We start from the raw sequence: 18806 nt of genomic DNA, 5'->3' as shown, positions 1-18806 counted from the left end.
ACAGATAACGGCACCTCTCCATGTTGAGTTTACAGGCATCTCAAGATGAATGTTAGAAAAATACATCATGCTGATTTTATTTCAAACTCATCAGCAGAGCAGTGGGAAGTAGAGTATTTTGCTAAGTATGTGTCCATTCTTGTTAAACTGTCATTTTTTCGACAATGCAATTTATGAAAAATTCAGTTTTAAAATAATAAACATAATAACGTATCAAAGTAAATTATCTAGGAAGTAGGTGGAGTTTAAATGTAGTTGGAGTTTAAAAGGCATGGGTATTACAAGTCTGGGAGGAGGCATTATGGGAAGTGTAGGACACAGAGTTTTTTTAGAGCCTGGCCCATTTTAGTAGTTAAAGTCATAATATTTTGGGTTCTGCTTCATCGAATTTCACCATTCTTTTTTTTTCTGTTAAATCTGTGTCTTGTGAGTCCCCCAACTTGATGCAAGTACAGTAAGAAAATGCTGGATATTCTTTCAAAAGTGGATTTTCTTTTTCATTTTCACAACGTAGTGTGCCTTTTGGAATATGTACAGGTTTTGTCTGGGTATTTGATTTGGTTTCCTTCTATTGTTTCTTCTGTGGAGCAGTCTTCCTCTGTGCCTGTGCACTGTATCACATAGACACACCACCCAAATGCCTATTTTCTGTTTCAGGAATATTCAGCTTGCCTCTTGCAACACTGCCAAGTGCTGCAAGTCTATATTTTGCACCGACTGAAAAACAATGCTTTTGTCATTCCAAACATGGCTTTTGGAAGGAGAAATCCTACTTGGTGAAGGTGGCAGTAGAAATGTTTGATACTAAAATGTGTACTGGACAGGAAAGGAGGATTTAAAATAACATAAATTACACATTACTGATAACCAGTTTATAAGTTAATCATCAGAGAAGCTGAACTGAGCAACATGCCTGTAAATTTAAGTTGTTTTAGTGTGATTTTGCCTCTAAAATTCAAAAACAGCTACATTTTCTGTTCCTCTGTGGTTTATACTGTTGTGTTGTAATCAGCATCTGCGAACAGTACAAGACTATTTCATGATTTTAAAAAAAAACTGTCACCAACTCTTAACTTTTACCTTTGTTTGCACTGGCATAATGAGGAACTATGGTCACAAGTTGAAACCAACCCAGAGGAATGTGACAAACATTCAGTACACTCAAGGCTGACAGACTGAATATGATATTTCAAAGTCATTTTTCAAGTATTTATTTTAATTATTCCATGTATGTGCACTCTGTCTGGACACAAACAATGCATTACCACTCTGGTGGGGTGTTGTTCTAAAAACATACCTGTACCTGTATGAAATAAGGACATCAACGCTGCTGAGTCATACTGTATGTGCTAAGGGATTGTGCAGCAAGGATCAAAACACAAGATGTTCAGGCACAACCAGCTTGACAGGTTTAAAGTGCCAAGTAAGAAAGCAGGAAGAACACACGCAAAAAAAAAAAATTAACTCTTTGATAACAAAGTCCACATCATTTACCATTTCAACTCCCTCAGTTCCAATCCCACCTACTGACAAACTCACAGATTTCCAGGGACAAACTACTTCTTCTTTCACCTGTTTGCTGACATGCCTTTTCTTCCCCTCTATATCTCTTTCTTCTTCATCCATCTTATGAGCCTCTTCTTGATGACTTTATGGGGCTTGGCATCTCAACAAACTGCTATTGCACCCACCATCCAGTCATCCCAGTTAAACAAACACACCCTGTTCTTATCTGTTCAGAGGAAATTTCAGATGTTTGTTTGTTTTGCTGGTAGGAAGGGTTATACCAGTCAAACCCAGTGTATGTGGCAACATATTAGTACCTCTCACTCGATGCTGTCCCCCTGTTGTTAAAAGTAAGATTTGGATTTAAGGTGGTTTTAGTACCAACGTGACAGGTTGCCTGCCTTTCTGCACATTTAAAACAACAAGCCACTTCGTAATCCTTCGTCGCAGCAAGACAGCCTGTATCACTCGGACACAGAGACACATGAATGACAATTTGGCAGACTCATTTCTGAGGTGCCCACTTTGTCCAGACAGAGCACAGAGGCTCCGTTGTCCTATCCCAAGGACGGAGTGGCAGACTGTGCATCAGTAATAAGCCCCAACACAATGACAGGTTTCACAGAGATAGAGCCGAGGCTTTAAGTCAACAGAGGATACATTCCCTCGTTTAATAAGTGAGCCTCTCCAAACATACTGCACTGTGAGTGAGGTTTGTAGACTTACAGTATATGGTGTGATTTTCTTGACTCACACAGTACACCTACACTACCAACACTATCCATCGTATTGAGTCAACTACCATTCATAATCTTGTTTCTCTTCCGATGTAGATGATACACAGGAGTTTTAAGTGTATATTTTATACTGTTGTATTTTATCTCACTTTTTGCATATTTTTAAATACCCTAAATAATTTAGTAGACTTATGCAAATGTATTTCTTTCTTTCTCTATTGGCCACTTGGAGGCAGTAGAACAAGCTTGTGAATTGGGCAAACATTAGTATTCATCTGGAATCAATTTTTGTCCACCTGATGAATGTGAGTCCACCATCTCTTAGCTCTGTTTTGTTCTCCACCAACTCCTGAGTTAAACATGCATCTCTTTAGCTGCTAAATGCTCCACTATGTTGTTTAAATTTGTCTGTCTGCTGGTTGCTCTCAATAGGCAGGAGATAGCTTTTTTCCCCCCAACTGTCTGTTGCTAGTACCAGGTTGGTAAATGCTGTAACATTGGAGCAAACAGTAAAGTTGAGGGCCAGAAAAGCAAAGCAATTTAAAAGCTGATCAAACCCTTCACAGGGTGAGGGAAACTTCAGAGTTTGATGTTTGTTTCTCTGTGGGTTTTTCACTGCTGGCAGCATCTTTAAATCACACAAGGGGCCAGAGCAGCTTTAAATATTATATTTCACCTGCCATCATCATCATCCTAAGCAAGACAGGCTCCATCTTCCACCTTTAATTCGATCACCATAAGTATCATCACCACCTTCTTCATCCTCGTCCTCATCGTCTCTGTAGTAATGCACAGCCCTCTGTGCGCCCGCGTGCGCCGCCTGTCCTTTAAATTGAAATTTTTTTCCTCTAGCCTTTTTTTTTCCACTCCATCTTAACGCGGAAGTCGGTGACGCACCACCACACACAGCTGCTCAGCGGGGGCAATCAAATAAACAAAACGTCGTCATTCGGTGCCAAACACAGCGGTGAGTGTCTTGTTTTTGTGTGTCTGTCTGTAGGGATATGGACCGACATTTGGTCCGGTGCAGCTATGCGTCCGTGAGTCTCCTGTGTCTCGGCGGCGCCTCTCGCTTTATTAAATCCAACCGGAGGCGGCTGACAGTCGGTCGGACGGACGGACAGACTGGCTGACGTGCGTCTGGACTGTGCTGGGATGTGATAATGTGAGAATTTGCGTTTTTGTTTTGTTTTGTTTTTTTTTTTATTAATTTCCGGCCGTATAAACCGACAGTGGATTCAAAGCGACAGCAGCATGCAGTTGTTTTAAAGGTATGAAAATACAGTTTCACGCGAGCGACTGGTGCGCTCTGCAGCAAAGGGGGAAAAAAAAGCAGCAACGCGTTTATGTCAGCTGAAATGAAATGCCTGCTGTTTGTAATGGATTTATTGTGTGTGTTTGACTCCGAAGGGGACACGTCGTGTTTGACGGGTGTCTTAGCAAAGCTCTTGTTAGTTTTCCCGGAGCCTTTGTGACACTCGGTCAATTTGCGGTGACGGGACACCAGGTCATGAAGATAATAATCGAGCCTAATGCATTTGCAGCGCGATTAAACAGGAGGATAGTATCAGATATTTGACCATGTCTTCTCTCTGTTGTTGCTCTGGGATGCTTTCTTTTGTATTCTCATAAATAAACCAGAGATCACAGTGCAACATGGGTTAGCAGCGGATCTGTCCCCTCTGAGTTTATCGTTCTGGATCAATATGTTAATGGTCAAATTTGCATGATGGACTATAGATTATAGCTTGCTTTTTCTCACTGAGCATTTGCTGCTGCATTTTCCCATTTGACTTTCAGAGTGAGGCGCACCGTCCGACCTGATGTTCCCTTATTATGGACCATAATAAAGCCAGGCGGAGCACCCTACATAGCTCCACTGCTCCTACAGGCTACAGCGGCCAAAAAAAATAAAAAAAATAAAAAATAACAGCTATTTCATTCTTAGCTTCAGCTCAATGTCAGCAACTCAGCACTTGTATGAGACAGTAAATGGCTGTTTTGCCTGTTAAAAAGAGGTCATACTTATTCGTTAATTGTTACACTGGCTCTCACATTACACTGTCTTCTCATGAGCTGTGGGATCAGCTTTCCTCAGTTTGTAAAACCTTACTCTTCCTGTCCTGCTGTGTGCCATGTCTTCTGCAGTGCATATATTGCCTTTGCAGTTTGCTTAAATTTTTTTAAAGGTGCGAATCGCTCTTGTGTACTCAAGAGGTCTCGGTTCTCCTTTCCTCTGTGTGGATGCCTGCTGTGGTATTTACTGTGTCACTAGGAGGGGCAAACCTCTTACTCATTTCCATGCCAAGGTAGCAAGTCCTGGCTTCATGTCAGAAGACAGCTTCTTACAATACCATCTGTCTGATGATGCAGGTTTCATTGTGGCTGTAGCCGGGGCAAGATGAAGAACCAGCTGCGTCTGTCTGTGCGTGTTCAGTTCACTGAAGCCTTTAGTTATGTCTTTGCCAGTGTTTTAGAATACTGAGGGCTTGTTGTGATAAGAAGCCTCATTGTACTGTTGGTATCTGTGGAGAGTGTATGCATAAACTTGCAGATAACACAATGCTTATTCTCTCTGTTGAGCTGCTGTGTAACTAATCCTGCCTCCTCACATGGGATTACGGCATATAGTTTCCTTCTTTTTCACACAAACACTGTTTAAGCTTCTGACACAGCCGAGCGTTTGAACAATAGTGACGGACGGTGGCCCTTTTGTAGGCAAGCAGTTGGAGCTCTAATCTTGGTTCCGTACTTGAGCTGAACAAAAGAAAAATCTTGGCTTTGAAAAAAAAAGTAATTGGGAATGCTTTTAATCTACTGTAGCAGAAAAAAATAAAAAAGCAAAAAAGACAAGTCAGCCTTTTATACGTGAGCTGCTTTCAGCTTGTCAGTGTTCATGTTGAGTGCACAGATATTTTAGGTGAATTACAGCAATGATATCAAATCTTCAGCATTGGATTTTATTTTTGTTGGTAGCAGACTGAAAAATAAGTAGGAAATCATATCAAACGATTTCTACACTTCACTTACTCTGCTTGCTCCCAGCCAAGATAGAAAACAAAAGTGGCTATGTTCAGGTATCCTTCTTTCCCCAAAAGTTTGACTCCAAGAGCATCGACTGCACTCACACCAACATGTTATTTTCAGCATAAAGTCCTTTTGATGTGATTGCATCGTATACTTAGGACAGTGTGCTCCTCTCTCTCTCCTTTCCTTTTCCTGTCCTTCTTGACCAGCTGACTTTCTGCCATCTGACAATGAGGGATTTTGCCGGTATCAACAAGCATGCTGCCGTTATGAGAAATCTCATCTATTTCCAGAGTCTGAGCTGCCTGAGCTATCAGCAGACTCTGAAGTCGCCAGTCGCCCTGACAGGACCGACTACAGGGAGAAATGACAAAGTAAAGCCATAATTATGATTCCAAACAGGAGGGAGAGGGCCACTGAGACTGAGTCTGTTAAGCTGCTAGAACTGCAAGTGAAGTAGCCTGCAGTCTTAATGGACTGTGCCATTGTGTACTTGCAAATTAACTCATACTTTCTGTCTTCGGAGATACATTCTGTGGAAAGTAATTTGAGGGTGGAAGACTGCAATCAAAAGTATCTGAAGGCTCAAATAGTAGCTTTCTGCCAATTAACTGCCGTCTTTGTTTGACACAATTGGTTGTGATTGTGAAATGTGCCTCCTGCAGTATTTTACAATATGGAACAGAAGATGGGTTTGACAGCGCCTATTGTGCTAATCTACAGTGTTTTCAATCAAAGTCAGTTTCACAACAGCCAAAAACATTTTGACTTGCAGAAGAGTTTCAGAAAAAAGTTTTTTTTTTTTTTTTTTTTTTAGCTCTGCTTAAATAGTCCACATCTTTTTCAAGGCAAATTAGTTTGATCCAACTGTACAACAGCTGTTCTAACTGATCACATACAGCATGTTTCAAAGGGCATACAGCTGAAAATGAAATCTTTTAATGTGCTGACTCATTTTGCAAGCCTCACCAATGCATAGTTTTTTTTTTTAGTTTTATAGGTGATATTTTCACTGAGCGTGTTCCGTAGTTGGGCTGCAGCTAATGATATGACTGTTTGATCTATAAAATATCAGATGAGGGTGAAATGTGTGCGTCACATTTCCCAGAGCCCAATCTGATGTCTTATCTTATCTGACCAACAGACCAAAACCTGAACATATCAAATTTCCTATCACAGAGGACACAGAATTTAATCACCTGGAACTAGTGAGTTTTTTTCTTCTTCTTTTTCTTGAAAACTGAACTTAACCAATTATGCCTTTTTTATCTTATGTCCTAAATTTGTGGATACTGCTGGAATCTGTGAATTTCCCCTAGGGGATGAATACAGTATCCATCTATCTATCTATCAGTTTTGTTGCCAATTAATTTTCTGAAGATCGAGTAGATGATGAATTGACTTGATGTTGCAGCTGTACCTGCTTAAATGATGAATTAATTTGGAAAATTAGGTTAACTGAAGACAATTGATTTTTTTTTCACATTGTTTGAAGTAAGTAGATTATCCTTATCAACAAAACAGTTTAATCCCCTCCAAGTCCTTCTCCCCCTCTCTCTTTCTCTCTTCCTGTTCTTCTCTTTCTTACGCACACACATGCACACGCATGCACACAAACACACACACACTTCCTTTTTTACTGTATTTCCTCTAATAACACTGAGTTATTAGAGGATGTGATAATGTTCCAGTTAACCACACAACTTGTGACTTGTAACTAACCAGCATTTTTCAGGCCTAATACATTTAAATTTCTATTTTTGAAGTCAACCTGTTTCAAAATGGCACCTGCAGTTCTGTGACTCACACTGCATCTCTTTGTCAGCTGTTTATCCTTGTATCCTCACTCTGGTGGTTAGTCCTTAAAATAATATTGATTGCATTCTGCAAAGAGACAGGAAATGGATCCAGCCAACAAAAATCAGTCCTAATACGTAGCCTCTTCCGTTTCACAGGAGTATGTGCGTGCGTTATTCAGGATGTGACTTTTCCTGGACGCCTGTGCCTGTAAGGAAGCCGTTAGAGTGTCAGTCATAACCTCTGTTTACTAGACATCCAGCTTTGCAAGTTTTACTTATTTAATTGAAATTCTGTGAAACTAATTAAAAGTATGTTAACAATATTACCACCACATGGCAGCTCAGAATGTACCACAAGATATTCAGTGCCATGAATACTTTGTGCAGCTGTCCCATACTGCTTTTGTTATCTGATCCTGGACTATTATCATATGAATATGCCCCCTGCTAGTCTTGTTGTATCAGCATCGGGCTGGGCTGTAATGTAATAACACAATAAAGGTATCGCAGTGCGTCGTTGCTCTTTGCCTTCTGTGCACTAACTCAGCCCCGGCCTGCCCTGCTACTGTGTCCCACCATGGCCTGTCTCCATCCTTGGGGGATAAAGTATTGATCCAATCTAATGACTTCCTCTCATGGATGATGTCATCCACCCTTATGAATTAAACCTCGCTGGAGTAATCCTAATGACTGTAGTTAAAAAACATAGGTGATGGGACAACAGGAAAGTGTTTATATTGATGTTTCTTACAGGTCTTAAGCCGCCCTTCTCACTCAGACTCTTACTGTGTGTGTGTGTGTGTGTGTGTGTGTGTGTGTGTGTTCCATACATGTGTGTTGCGGGGAGCAATGAAATTATAATGTACTGGATGAAAGAAGGGGGGAAGCGCTCGACAGCTGCTATACATCAGCCGAGCAGAGGTGCTGGCTCAGCTGAATGGACCGTGGGATGGCACTGCTGCAGGTAGCAGGCTATGGTTGATGATGTCATTAGGGCTTTCGCGATCTCCCAAGGTTTCTGTCTGCTGGTGTAACGAACCAAGAACAGGGTGTGAAGGAAGGAGCCGCACTAGTACTATTACTTTGTGCTACTGTAGACACAACACGTTTGTGCCAATGAAGTGATTTACACTCAAATGTCAATTTTGTAGGTCTACCGAGCGAAAACTAATGCAGTGTGATTCCGCAGTCCTGCAATAAATCTTAGCTTCATGAAGGTTACCATGTTCAGTTTTAGATTCAGTTGTAATGGTCGTTTTTTGTAGGCTGCAGTTTAAGGTGCTGTTGAACTGTAATGTGTTTTACTGATGTGTTTCCATCATTTTGTTGCCCCCCATTTATATCAGCAAGGCCAAGCTAAATAACTTGAACACTTCATGCTGTGTTTTGGTGATGGTCAGTCCAAAAGCTGGATTGACCGTTCACTCAACACATTCTGTGTCTTGCAGAATTTTTTCCTGGGACATGCAGCTTTAGTATTTTGGCACGATAGTGTATATTCAGCTATCAAGTACATATTTAAGACCCCTTGTGCAGTGGTTTCATTTTAAAACAAATCAGATGAAAACATTAAAAAGTCAGTTGGAGATGGTCTTCTTAACCAGCTCATCGACCTAACGTTACTTTAATTAGCCTGCTCCCTTAGCTACAGCTGATGAAATATGCTAGGGACACTTAGCAAATGGTCAACTAGGTTTAAATCTAGTGAATGCAAAGGCCATAACGTAAGATTCACATCACTTTCATACTCATCAAACCATTCAGTGACCCTGTACGCATTTTTCCATATGGAAGAATCCACATTAATTATGTTTCTCCTCTTGTTTTGGCTTTGCTTTAATTTTTCACCTGTGTGTATGTGATTGCCAGACTGACTGCAGACTTGACACGTTACTTGCTGATCAGCAGTGTTGACAGCTGCTTGATACAGGAGCAGCTGATAGCAGAATGATGCGACTGTTTCGAAACGGGATGAAAACTGTTTCTGCTAATGGACAGTTTATAAGTCCTATCATGGTGAACTTTACTGTTTACCTAAAAGCTTTTTGAAGCTCCAGTTCAGTTTTTGTCTTTTAAATGCACAACACCGCATGCTGCTTCACATCACTATCAACTTTATTTTTGTCGGAGAGAAAAAATAAACTCACAAAAACTCATTTGGTAGGTAATCCATCACAGTAAACATGCCTCCCAAGTTAATTTTTGTCAAAGCTTCAACTTTATTGATCCGCACATTGATTTCAGAAGTGTTTGTCTTTTGGTGTGGTCATGTGCTGGTGATAGCCTGACAAACCCCATGTCTCAGGTTTTTTGTGCAAATAAGAATGATGATTTTGATAGTATCCTATCTAAAAATATATCCAATCACATTTGAATTTGAATTTTATACTCACATTTGTTTACTTGACCATAATGTTCAATGTAATTTATCATCCAGTGCAAGCAAGTTTCTAGTCTCTCCAAGTTGAGTTCCAAAGAATAAAACATTTGAAAATTTAAACAAGTGTGATATGCTAAATGGTCATCTGTCACATTTCTTTTTAATTGGGTTTCCTTTTTTGCTGTTGTCTGTCTCACTGATTTGATGCAGTAGTGACTCAGCCTATAGGCATCTCATGAAAGTTTCTATATTTGCTTTCAAACATGCAGGATTGGCAGTAGTGTTTTGTTTGGACTAACTGGAGGGAAAAAACTGGGTAAATGAGTAGCAGCAACCGCTGGGGCTGGGCAGACAAAGAAAAGGGTTTAGATGTCATTGCATTTCAAACATCACATTGTGATCTCCGGAACGTGTTGTGCAACTCGTGGAAATTTTTTTGGCTTTTTTGCTCAAGGAACAATATCAATCCACCATTCACGTGTAATTTACTTGAGTGTTTGTGAACGATGTAGATAAAAGGAACATCTTTTAATGTGGTTTTCAGGAAACCATCAAGGAAATTCCCAACAGCAGAATGAGTGCCTACTGTCATGTCATTATGAGTTTGAAATGAATTTTTGTTACTGATGACTTCTCTCTTTTTCCGTGTTGATTGTGTCTTGCTACCAGTGTTTTCATTGCCTGAGGAGGTTTGCTGCTTGTAATTTTTACTTAATTGTATTCACGACTTAAATCTCATCTAATAATACATCCATGTCAGAAACGTTTCCGTTACCCTCCAGTAAAACCCTACTCTGCCTATGAATACCTCATGATTCTTTGATCATTTTGACTCAAACCTGAGCGTGCTGCATTTTATCAATAGTGATTTAAATAACCAATTCATCCTGCTATAACTTGTACAAATTGGCTTTGTAGTCATTATGTGATGTACTGGGTTTGATTAGTTTTTTCAAGTTAAATGAATTTATTTGACAAATATTAGTTCAGCTGAACAAATACAGCTTGCTGTGTTTGTGTGGACAGCTATTGAAACTGGTGTGAATGGTCACATGGACAGGTGGACAGCTGTTGTTATGGGTAGGATGGGATAACTGCCTTTTTCTTGACAGCTCTGACAGTCTTGTCCTTCAGCCTCCTTAAGGGGCTGTTTGACCAATAGCTTTGTTTTTGTCTGTACAGTGTCACATGGGTCAGACATGTGTAAACTGTGTTGACAGACACAGATGTGTGTTTAGTTTTGTCAGGAGTACAGGCTGAAGGGCAGGTTATTTGGAGCCACATAAGTCTGATTATCCCAATTACACAGAGATGATGAGTGCATGTGGAGCATACTGGGTCTCTTTGTCAAACCAACCTGACATCTTCATTTGTTCTGTTCCCTTGGATATGAGTGCTGTGAGGGAAAAGGAGGAGGATGAGGGTCTAAATCAAGGCATGTCTTGATGCGTCAAGGGTTATATGATGAATAACCCACTCTCCATATGTTCACCGTGTTTCATCATCCACAACATCAGCGTCTGATCTCTGGAGACATTGAAGAGACACTGAAAATGTGAGACTGCTTTTGTGTGTGTGTGTGTGTGTGTGTCAGCTTTCAGTTCCAGATTTTGCAATGTTTTATGTCTCCACCCAAATACAATGGAAGTAGAGATGAGCAGAACTGTTGATTAACTGATGTTAAATTGCTATGGGAATGTGACAGTCAGGCATATATTTTGATAACTCAAGTAAAAAAACACCAAAACGTCTCTGGTTCCAGCTTCTCAAATGTGAGGATTTGATTCTTTGTCACATATGTTATGATGGTGAACTGAATATCTTGTTGTTTGGAGAAAACAAGCAATCTGAATCTGCTATCCAAGCATCTGGGAAACTATTTTCTGATGTTTATAGACAACGCAATTCATCAGTTAATCAAGAAAATAATCAATAGATTAAGCTTTAACTTTAAAAAAGTGCCATTTTTTGTGTGAGGTGTGGTGCTCAAAGTATTGAATAACACTCAGGAGCAACTTGCCAGCACTTACTCAGGATAATCCACAGCTTGGTGTAAACAGTGTTTATTGACTTTTTAAAAAGTACTTTGAGGAAATATTTTCCTTTTATTAGATAGAGAAGAATAGAGAGTTTGCAGGAAATGAGGGGAGGGAGAGAGGGGAGTGGAAAACATGAAACAAATGTCCCCAGCTGGACCTAAAGCCAGAACACGGCCATTACACGGCCTGCTTTTAAACCCCAAGGCCGTGAGGATGCACTTGAACACCTTTCTAACAAAGAAATAGTCCCTATAATACTGACTCGATACCACCAAAAGTAAATGAGAAAACATTTCTCATATGTTTTTATGTAATATGGGTGAACTGACCTTTTAAGATTAAGACTGATTCTTTTTCCACCAGTTGCAATATTAAGTTTTCCTGGATCAGATTTAGTTCTATCTAGTGTCGATTGTGTTGCAGAGTGTGTTTGCTGGTTAACTGCTGTGTAAATGACTGCTGGGGGCCAGTTCTCCAACTGTCCACCACACTATCATACAGTCATTTAGATGCTTTTTGCTGCTGCCGGCCACTGAGTCAACCATCAGCCAGACCAGCAGCCTTCCAAGCTGTCTCTCAGTTTGCGGTTTCATGAGTCCACACACTGGGCACACACACACACTCACACACAGACACACGTATTTCACGTCTGCTGGTTCATGGAGCACAGTGGTAGGCTGTTACTGCCTGCTGGTTCACAACTCACAGAGCTGAGCTATTCTGCGAAGTAGAAGGGAGATAAAAACCAGCCCTAGGGGCGGAGTGGTCTTTCAGATAGCACACAGTTACCAGTAAGAGGCCTGTGTTTACCGAAAGTGTGAGGACAGTGGTTACAACGAAAATACTTTCAGTTTCTGATCTGGTGGCGAGCTAGTTTTTCATTTCCTCATTCTTGGACTGAAGTGGCCTCTTTTTTTTTTCTTGAATCTGAACATTAGTGTCGACAACACACAGAACGAACAGTACAGTTTTCTGTCATCAGCAGTATGTAGAGTTGTCTGTGTGCTGTCAGTAGCTTTAAGTCTGTCGGCCTAGAATACACTAAACAGCTGTAGTTGCCTGGAGAAATGCAGGCTGCATCCTGTTTTGAACAGTCAGTGTTGTGTAATTTTTGGTGGAACAGTATTGATTACAGGAAAGCAGTGGGTGAATACCTTAAGACATGATTATCTCTAAGAACAGCAGGCACATGGAAATGTGGAAAGTCTTTGTTAATACCTCAGCTATGAAGTAAGCAGTGTGACTGGTCTCACAAAATTTCCACCTAAATTAGCAGTTTTCCACTGTCAATAAAGTAACTGATTTCTGTGATGAGCCGTGTGACAACCTCAGGAGACGTAGCCTTTGTAGCTTTATCTTGTTTTTGAACAAGTTTTTAAAGCTAATTTGTGATTGGAGGTTAAACTGGCATGAGTGAAGAAGGGTACTTACAGTAGATGCTTTGCCTCACTTTTATCCTATCTGCTGTTTCATATGAGTGGAGAACCCCTTTGGACTTACCAGACTGAAGCAATTCAGCTGCACAAGCAAGCATTGGTTTCAAAAAAGAAAAATATGTGAGAATTTAGGAAGCAAATCTTAGCATTTCTGCAAGGCCATCACAATGTTAAAGTTCACGAAATTCATAGTCTTGACAAAACTGTGTTTGGTCACTTTTTTTGGTGTTTTTTTTAGACCAATTGGTCAATTAATTGAGAAAATAAGAGGAAGTTAATTGGCTTGTCCTTGTTCTGTCTGAAAATCTCAATAAAGTATTTTCAAAACAGAGCCAGTGCACTGGAAGGGATATGTTTAACACCACGTTGGTATTTTCACACTACTGAAATCCACAACAAAAGTCCAGTAGTGTCGCACTTCGCCTGCTGTTTCGTCTCTCGGTTTTGGCAGTGCCTCATTAAAAGTAGGATCAGGTTTCTGCAGAACTTTCCTCAACAACTTCATCACCAGTGGCCAACTTGACATGAAGCACTCAGTCAAATCAACTCAGTACTGCTGAGAATGTGTCAGAAAGGAAACTTGCTTGCTTTTACTTTGATTTCTAAATTTTATTTTCTGTCTCTTGTTGCAGAGAAGTGTAGAAGCCAGTTTTTAAATCAGGGCTTCAACGCTGTGTAATCTGGATTTCAGCTTTGGCTAAATGCCTGAAATGTAAATGTGTACTGTACTTGTGGGTTCAAGTTTGCATCAAGTGTGCATCTGTATTTGTTCAAACCATTTATCATTCTTGATGCAGGTGCTCTGCCTCAAATTGCCACCAGAGCTAATGACTCTTACTGATAAAATATAACAATGATTTGGATATGCACAAATGAGGTCTCTTTATGTTGTCTGCATAAACTAAAACTGGGAGCTCTGGCTTCCTCTATCCTGTGTTCTACTTCCCCTTCACAGAAGAGAGATCACAAAAGCTGCATAGTCAGTGTGTATGTTTTGCGGAGTGTATCTACACTGCAACCGACTGCCCTGTTAGACAATTTCAGTTCCTGTCTCCACTTTCTGAAGTTTTGATGCGTTTGCACTTTTCTTTCTCCCTGCTTTTGCTCTCTAGATTTTTAATTCTGCTCTTCCAGCAAAATCAGTCCCGTACACACCTTCTGTTTATCCTGTTTTTCTTATCTTCCCATCACACATCAAAGAATTCAACAACATCTTGTCAAAACTATTTTCAAGTTCTCTTTGAGTCAGCCAGGCTCTGATATGTAATTTTCCTCTTTTACTTGTATTTATTTATTTTTTCTGCTTTGTCATTGGCAGCTTGTGAGGTTATCAAAGAGAGAGAGAGAAAAAATCCCCCTCTGGACAGGAAAGGATTATTATATTCCCAGAAAAATTACATACAGAGACAGTCCTCCTTTTCCTCTTTGACTTGTAGCTGACTCGACTTCTTTATACCCATACTACTGTACTGTTCTCTGTCCGTAACATGTTGTTTGAATACTTTTATTTGTCTATAATGGTTATTACTAAATCTGAATCCTTTTTGAAATCCCTTATGAAATCTATTTAGGTTCAACTTTCACCATTTGTGGGAAACAAAAACAAAGTCCTAATTAGCAAAAATCCAAACACTCATTTGCGATCTGTAATCACCTCTTTGTTGGATGAGAAGGCAGCAGTTTTGAGTGGCTGCCTAATGTTCACAACAATAGTTTGGCCTTTGGGTAATGTACTTGGGGAATTAACGTTAATTAACCACAAGCTACAGCTGATGCTGGCAATGTTTGTCATTTCAACTGGTGAAACTCCTGAGTATTTTGTGCAGTGCTCTTTGTTAATAAGAAGAGTGGAGAGAGATAAAAGATTCGATTATAGATTTTTTTGAACTTTAGTGAGCCAGGGGACATTTTGCCACTCTGAAACCAAATTCACATTCCAGTTATCATCAACAGTAGCTGTGGTGCAGTTTCATTTTGCTGGTAATGACTGTCTGATTATTCCTCTGAAAGTGAGAAGGACCATCAAAATACTCAAAATGCTTTACACATAAAAAAAAAAAAAAACTATGAAAGAGTCAGAATTTTTGTGAAACTGAATTCTGTCCTCCAAGATGAAACTGTGGAGTAAAATGAAACATACTTTTCACATAGTTTTTGGGTGCTCCAGTCTCCAGTCTCGGTTCGGTGTTGTTACTTAACGGGCTGATAGTGCTTGCATCATTCTTTGGATTGAAGTTTGTGTGAGGACAGGATTGATTTCACTGACACTTGCTTTCTTAGAAGGTGGGATACTGTTGAATGTGACTACACTTCTTGGGGCCTGTTGGGAAATCGCTGGTAAGGAGAAGAAGTTTGAAGGTTTTTTTGATGAGCCTGGCTTTTTCAGTCACTCCGCGTCACTGCACTAAGCCGGGAAAAGAGTTCACTGAAAGATTTGTGTCTAAAATTAAGTATTCATCTGAAATTTGAAAGGCCCATTTCTGTATATCCAGGGCTGAACCTATTCTGGTAGCAGGACTGAAAATGAGACATTTGCCGAAAATTGACAGATCTTCATTCCTTTCTTTAATCCACTGTGATTTAAAAGAGAGGCAGTTTCACCGTGTGTTTGGTGTGTTCATGTCAGTATCTTTATCCTTTTTGTCTCTCTGTCTCGTTTGGCTCTGGCCCGTTCTTCACAACTCCTTGAAAGCTGAGAAAGAGTGTGTAAAATGTGAAGGTCATTTTGGTAAATGTTGGCAAAAAAAAAATCTCAGAGAAATTGGTGTGTGGGGGGAAAAAGCATCAGCTCCTGCGCTTTCCTGAACAACAAGTCTGTTTATCCCAGATGTCTGTTCAGAGCTCATTTCACCAAGCACACAATTAATCACATCTTAAGTGGGACTCATTAGCATATTATCAAATAGGACAGCTAACAGGGGCATCATGGATGCAGTGAACTTAAATAAAATGAATGCTTTTGATTGATCCAACTTATAGGATAAATAGGCATGGACACATTTAGGCAGAGGAGGTATCCAGACTGCACTGGTGCAGATAAATGCTGCAGCTACATTTGGGATGACAATGAGCTAAAAAGAAAAGGAAAAAAAACAAAACTTTATGATAATTTATTCCCAGTACATCATGAAAAAGTGTTCAGGTTATCACACAGCACAGCACAGGCCCTGTGTGTTTGTGCGCATGCAATTATACAATGTCAGTGACGGGTAAATTATCTAACAGTTTACGTTTGACAGTTAAATCTGTTTAACCCTTCACCCAATCTTACGAGGAACAGCAGTACCAATTTTTTTTTTTTTGTGTTTCTACTCGTATGTGTGTTTGTGAGGGAGTGAGACGCAGCAGGTTTTATGAAAGGGGTCCATCCAGGTTTTACTGACGGTCTGTTAATCTGTGTGTGCGCGTGTGTAAGTTCTGGCAGGGCATTAAGTCCAATAATTGCTGCCAACACAGCTATGGCATCTGTGCCACGATGAAATTAAAGCCCTCCCCCTCCTTCTTTCCCCTGACTCGTACCTTTCAGCAGAGGCAGCAGTCCAACATACAAGCGTATTTGTAGCTTTTTCATTTTTGTAAAGTCCTGTCTCCAGTAAAAGGATTCAGTGACGAAGTGACACATCCCTGGAGGGAACAGCAATCAAAGCTAGAAATTACATTTTCAAGCTTTATTCTGTACCTGCCAAATGAACACTGAATACATTACTGTGGAAGTAAAATTTATGAGAACTGTCTTATTGAGGAACACCACACGCTGTTATTGCGTCACATTTTTCCACTTTCCAGATTATTCTTGCAAAAGCTGTAATATCAGTTTAAAATAACAGATTAAGTGGAAGGGCACACTGTTTTTCTTTTGTAACAAGCCCACACAGTGCATGAGTTAAACTCATTTGAATATGGTTCTAATATCTCACCATTTTTAAGATCTTCTCTGATATGTGCAATGGGTCACTTTCATAACCCACCAATCCTCAGGGAAGACACCTCCTTAAATATAGACTATAGCTGTAGTACAGTAATGTTAGGATTGATTGATACACAGCCTAGTTTTTCTGCCTGGTTGCGCATCAGAACCATAGAGCAGGCTCTCAGCCATATCTCAGGTCTGATCTGACAGCAGGGACACAGAGGGGCTTCTTGGCACACTGAATAACAGCAGAGCTCAGCTAAGCAGAACGTAGAGGAGACAGGACTGTGATTTACCTGGTGCAGGGGCAGAGAGGGTAAGATCGGGAGAGACGGGCTGAATTGTCTTTCTTTAAGATGAATAAATTGTCAGCAACTCATTCTGTTTAATTACTATGCTGCACAACTAGCTTTCTTTTAGAGATTAGTTACACCTACTAATAGTGCAGTGTAGGTGTTGTGTGGCTAACTGAACCACCTGACAAAAGACTAACGTTAATTTGCTAATATATAACCAGTTTAGGGTGAAGTGTAAAGCGGGAAATATAGAGTATGTAAATATGGCAGACACATCTGACCTGAAATGTGTTAAACTACTGTTGATGTTTTTTTCACTTTTCTCCTTGCTTATACTCTCCAGATATTTAATTCTGCTCTTTCAGCAAAGTCAGTACTCCTCCTGCTTTGTATTGTATCCACCCTCAGTTTGCTCTCTTTATCTCTTGTCTTTCCATCACACGCTCACACAAAGAATTCAACAGCATCATGTCAGTACTCTTAAAAAGTTCCCTTTGAGTCATCCAGACACTGATATGATGCTATTTTTCTCTTTACTTGCTGGTGTTTAACGTTTTTCTCTCTGCCTTGTTAGAAGAAAATTTCTCTGCATAGCCGCAAGTCAAAGAGGAAATGTGAGGTTCTTTCTGTGGATGATTTTTCTGGGGAAAAAGCCTCACATTTCCTCTTTGATTTGCAGCTTTGTTATACCCATACTACAGGTGTAACTGTTGTGTAGCTATCTGTGGTTGTGTGGTCACTCTACAAAAGGACGATGCCACAGATGTGATTCCTAGCAAAGGATTTACACATTTCTAAAGTTTTTACTAACCTTTCTTAAATTGTAATGGTGCAGCTGAGTTTTGCAAATCACTAGTTTGAAACTCGCTGGTAGCTAAGGATTTATGAATAGCTGCTGTTTACTTAAAACTCATCTTCACTCCTGGTTTTACAGTTTTCATATAACCAGTCAGAGGTGCATCCTTTTATCTGAAGCTATCATCCCCTTAACAGCTTAAACTGACCCCTGGAGCTGCTGCCATGGCAACAGGTCGGTGTCAGATTGGAACCACAGGAGGCCTGTGATTGGTTGGAGTGCTGTTGGATTTCTGGTTTTTAATATTGTTGCGGTGAACTCTTTGACTGGCAGCCAGCATGGAGCATACACACCACACACACACACACACACACACACACACACACACACACACACACACACACACACACACACACACACACACATGCGCACAACCAACCTGATCTCACATCCAAGGGACATCTTGACAGCTTGATTGACAGATTGAGTTTAGCACTATTCATCCTAAAAATATTCACGCTATAGCACTAAACTTACATATATATGTGGCGAGAGTGTAATCCTGTCTATATATTCAGCACACATCTCTTTGCCCCATCAGTGCAGGAATGGAGTGGAGGTTTGTACCGCAGTTGTTATTCTTTTGGATGTCCAGTAATGAGCTGGCTGGTGCAGGAACAGTCTGTGTTGTGGCCACAGTGATGGATGCTGTTGGTTGTTTCATCCGACTGCCGCAAAAAACATTTGAGCAAACCACAGCCTTGCAAATGTAGAGCACAAACACATTACGCAGACCATCTTGATTTTATTTTGTTCATCCCTCTTATTTATTTCACATCGTGGCTCGGGGGGAATGACAGGAGAACGCCTGCTTTGTAAT

The 18806-nt window shown here is 40.3% G+C and overlaps 1 protein-coding gene across 5 annotated transcripts in view; it reads left to right on the top strand.

Moving 5' to 3' along the window:
- The first annotated feature begins 3118 nt into the window (after positions 1-3118).
- Positions 3119-18806, top strand: part of march8 (membrane-associated ring finger (C3HC4) 8) — a 78451-nt gene continuing 62763 nt past the window's right edge. For 3 of the 5 annotated variants that reach the window (XM_041050473.1, XM_041050471.1, XM_041050468.1), the window contains exon 1: positions 3217-3514. The gene's annotated coding sequence lies outside the window, so the exon portion shown is untranslated. The other 2 variants (XM_041050469.1, XM_041050470.1) reach the window with 2 other exon arrangements.

Source organism: Toxotes jaculatrix, chromosome 11 (genome assembly GCF_017976425.1).
Source record: "Toxotes jaculatrix isolate fToxJac2 chromosome 11, fToxJac2.pri, whole genome shotgun sequence".
Lineage (NCBI taxonomy): Eukaryota > Metazoa > Chordata > Actinopteri > Toxotidae > Toxotes > Toxotes jaculatrix.
The sequence above is the reverse complement of the archived record's forward strand: the minus strand, read 5'-3'. Positions and strand labels throughout refer to the sequence as shown.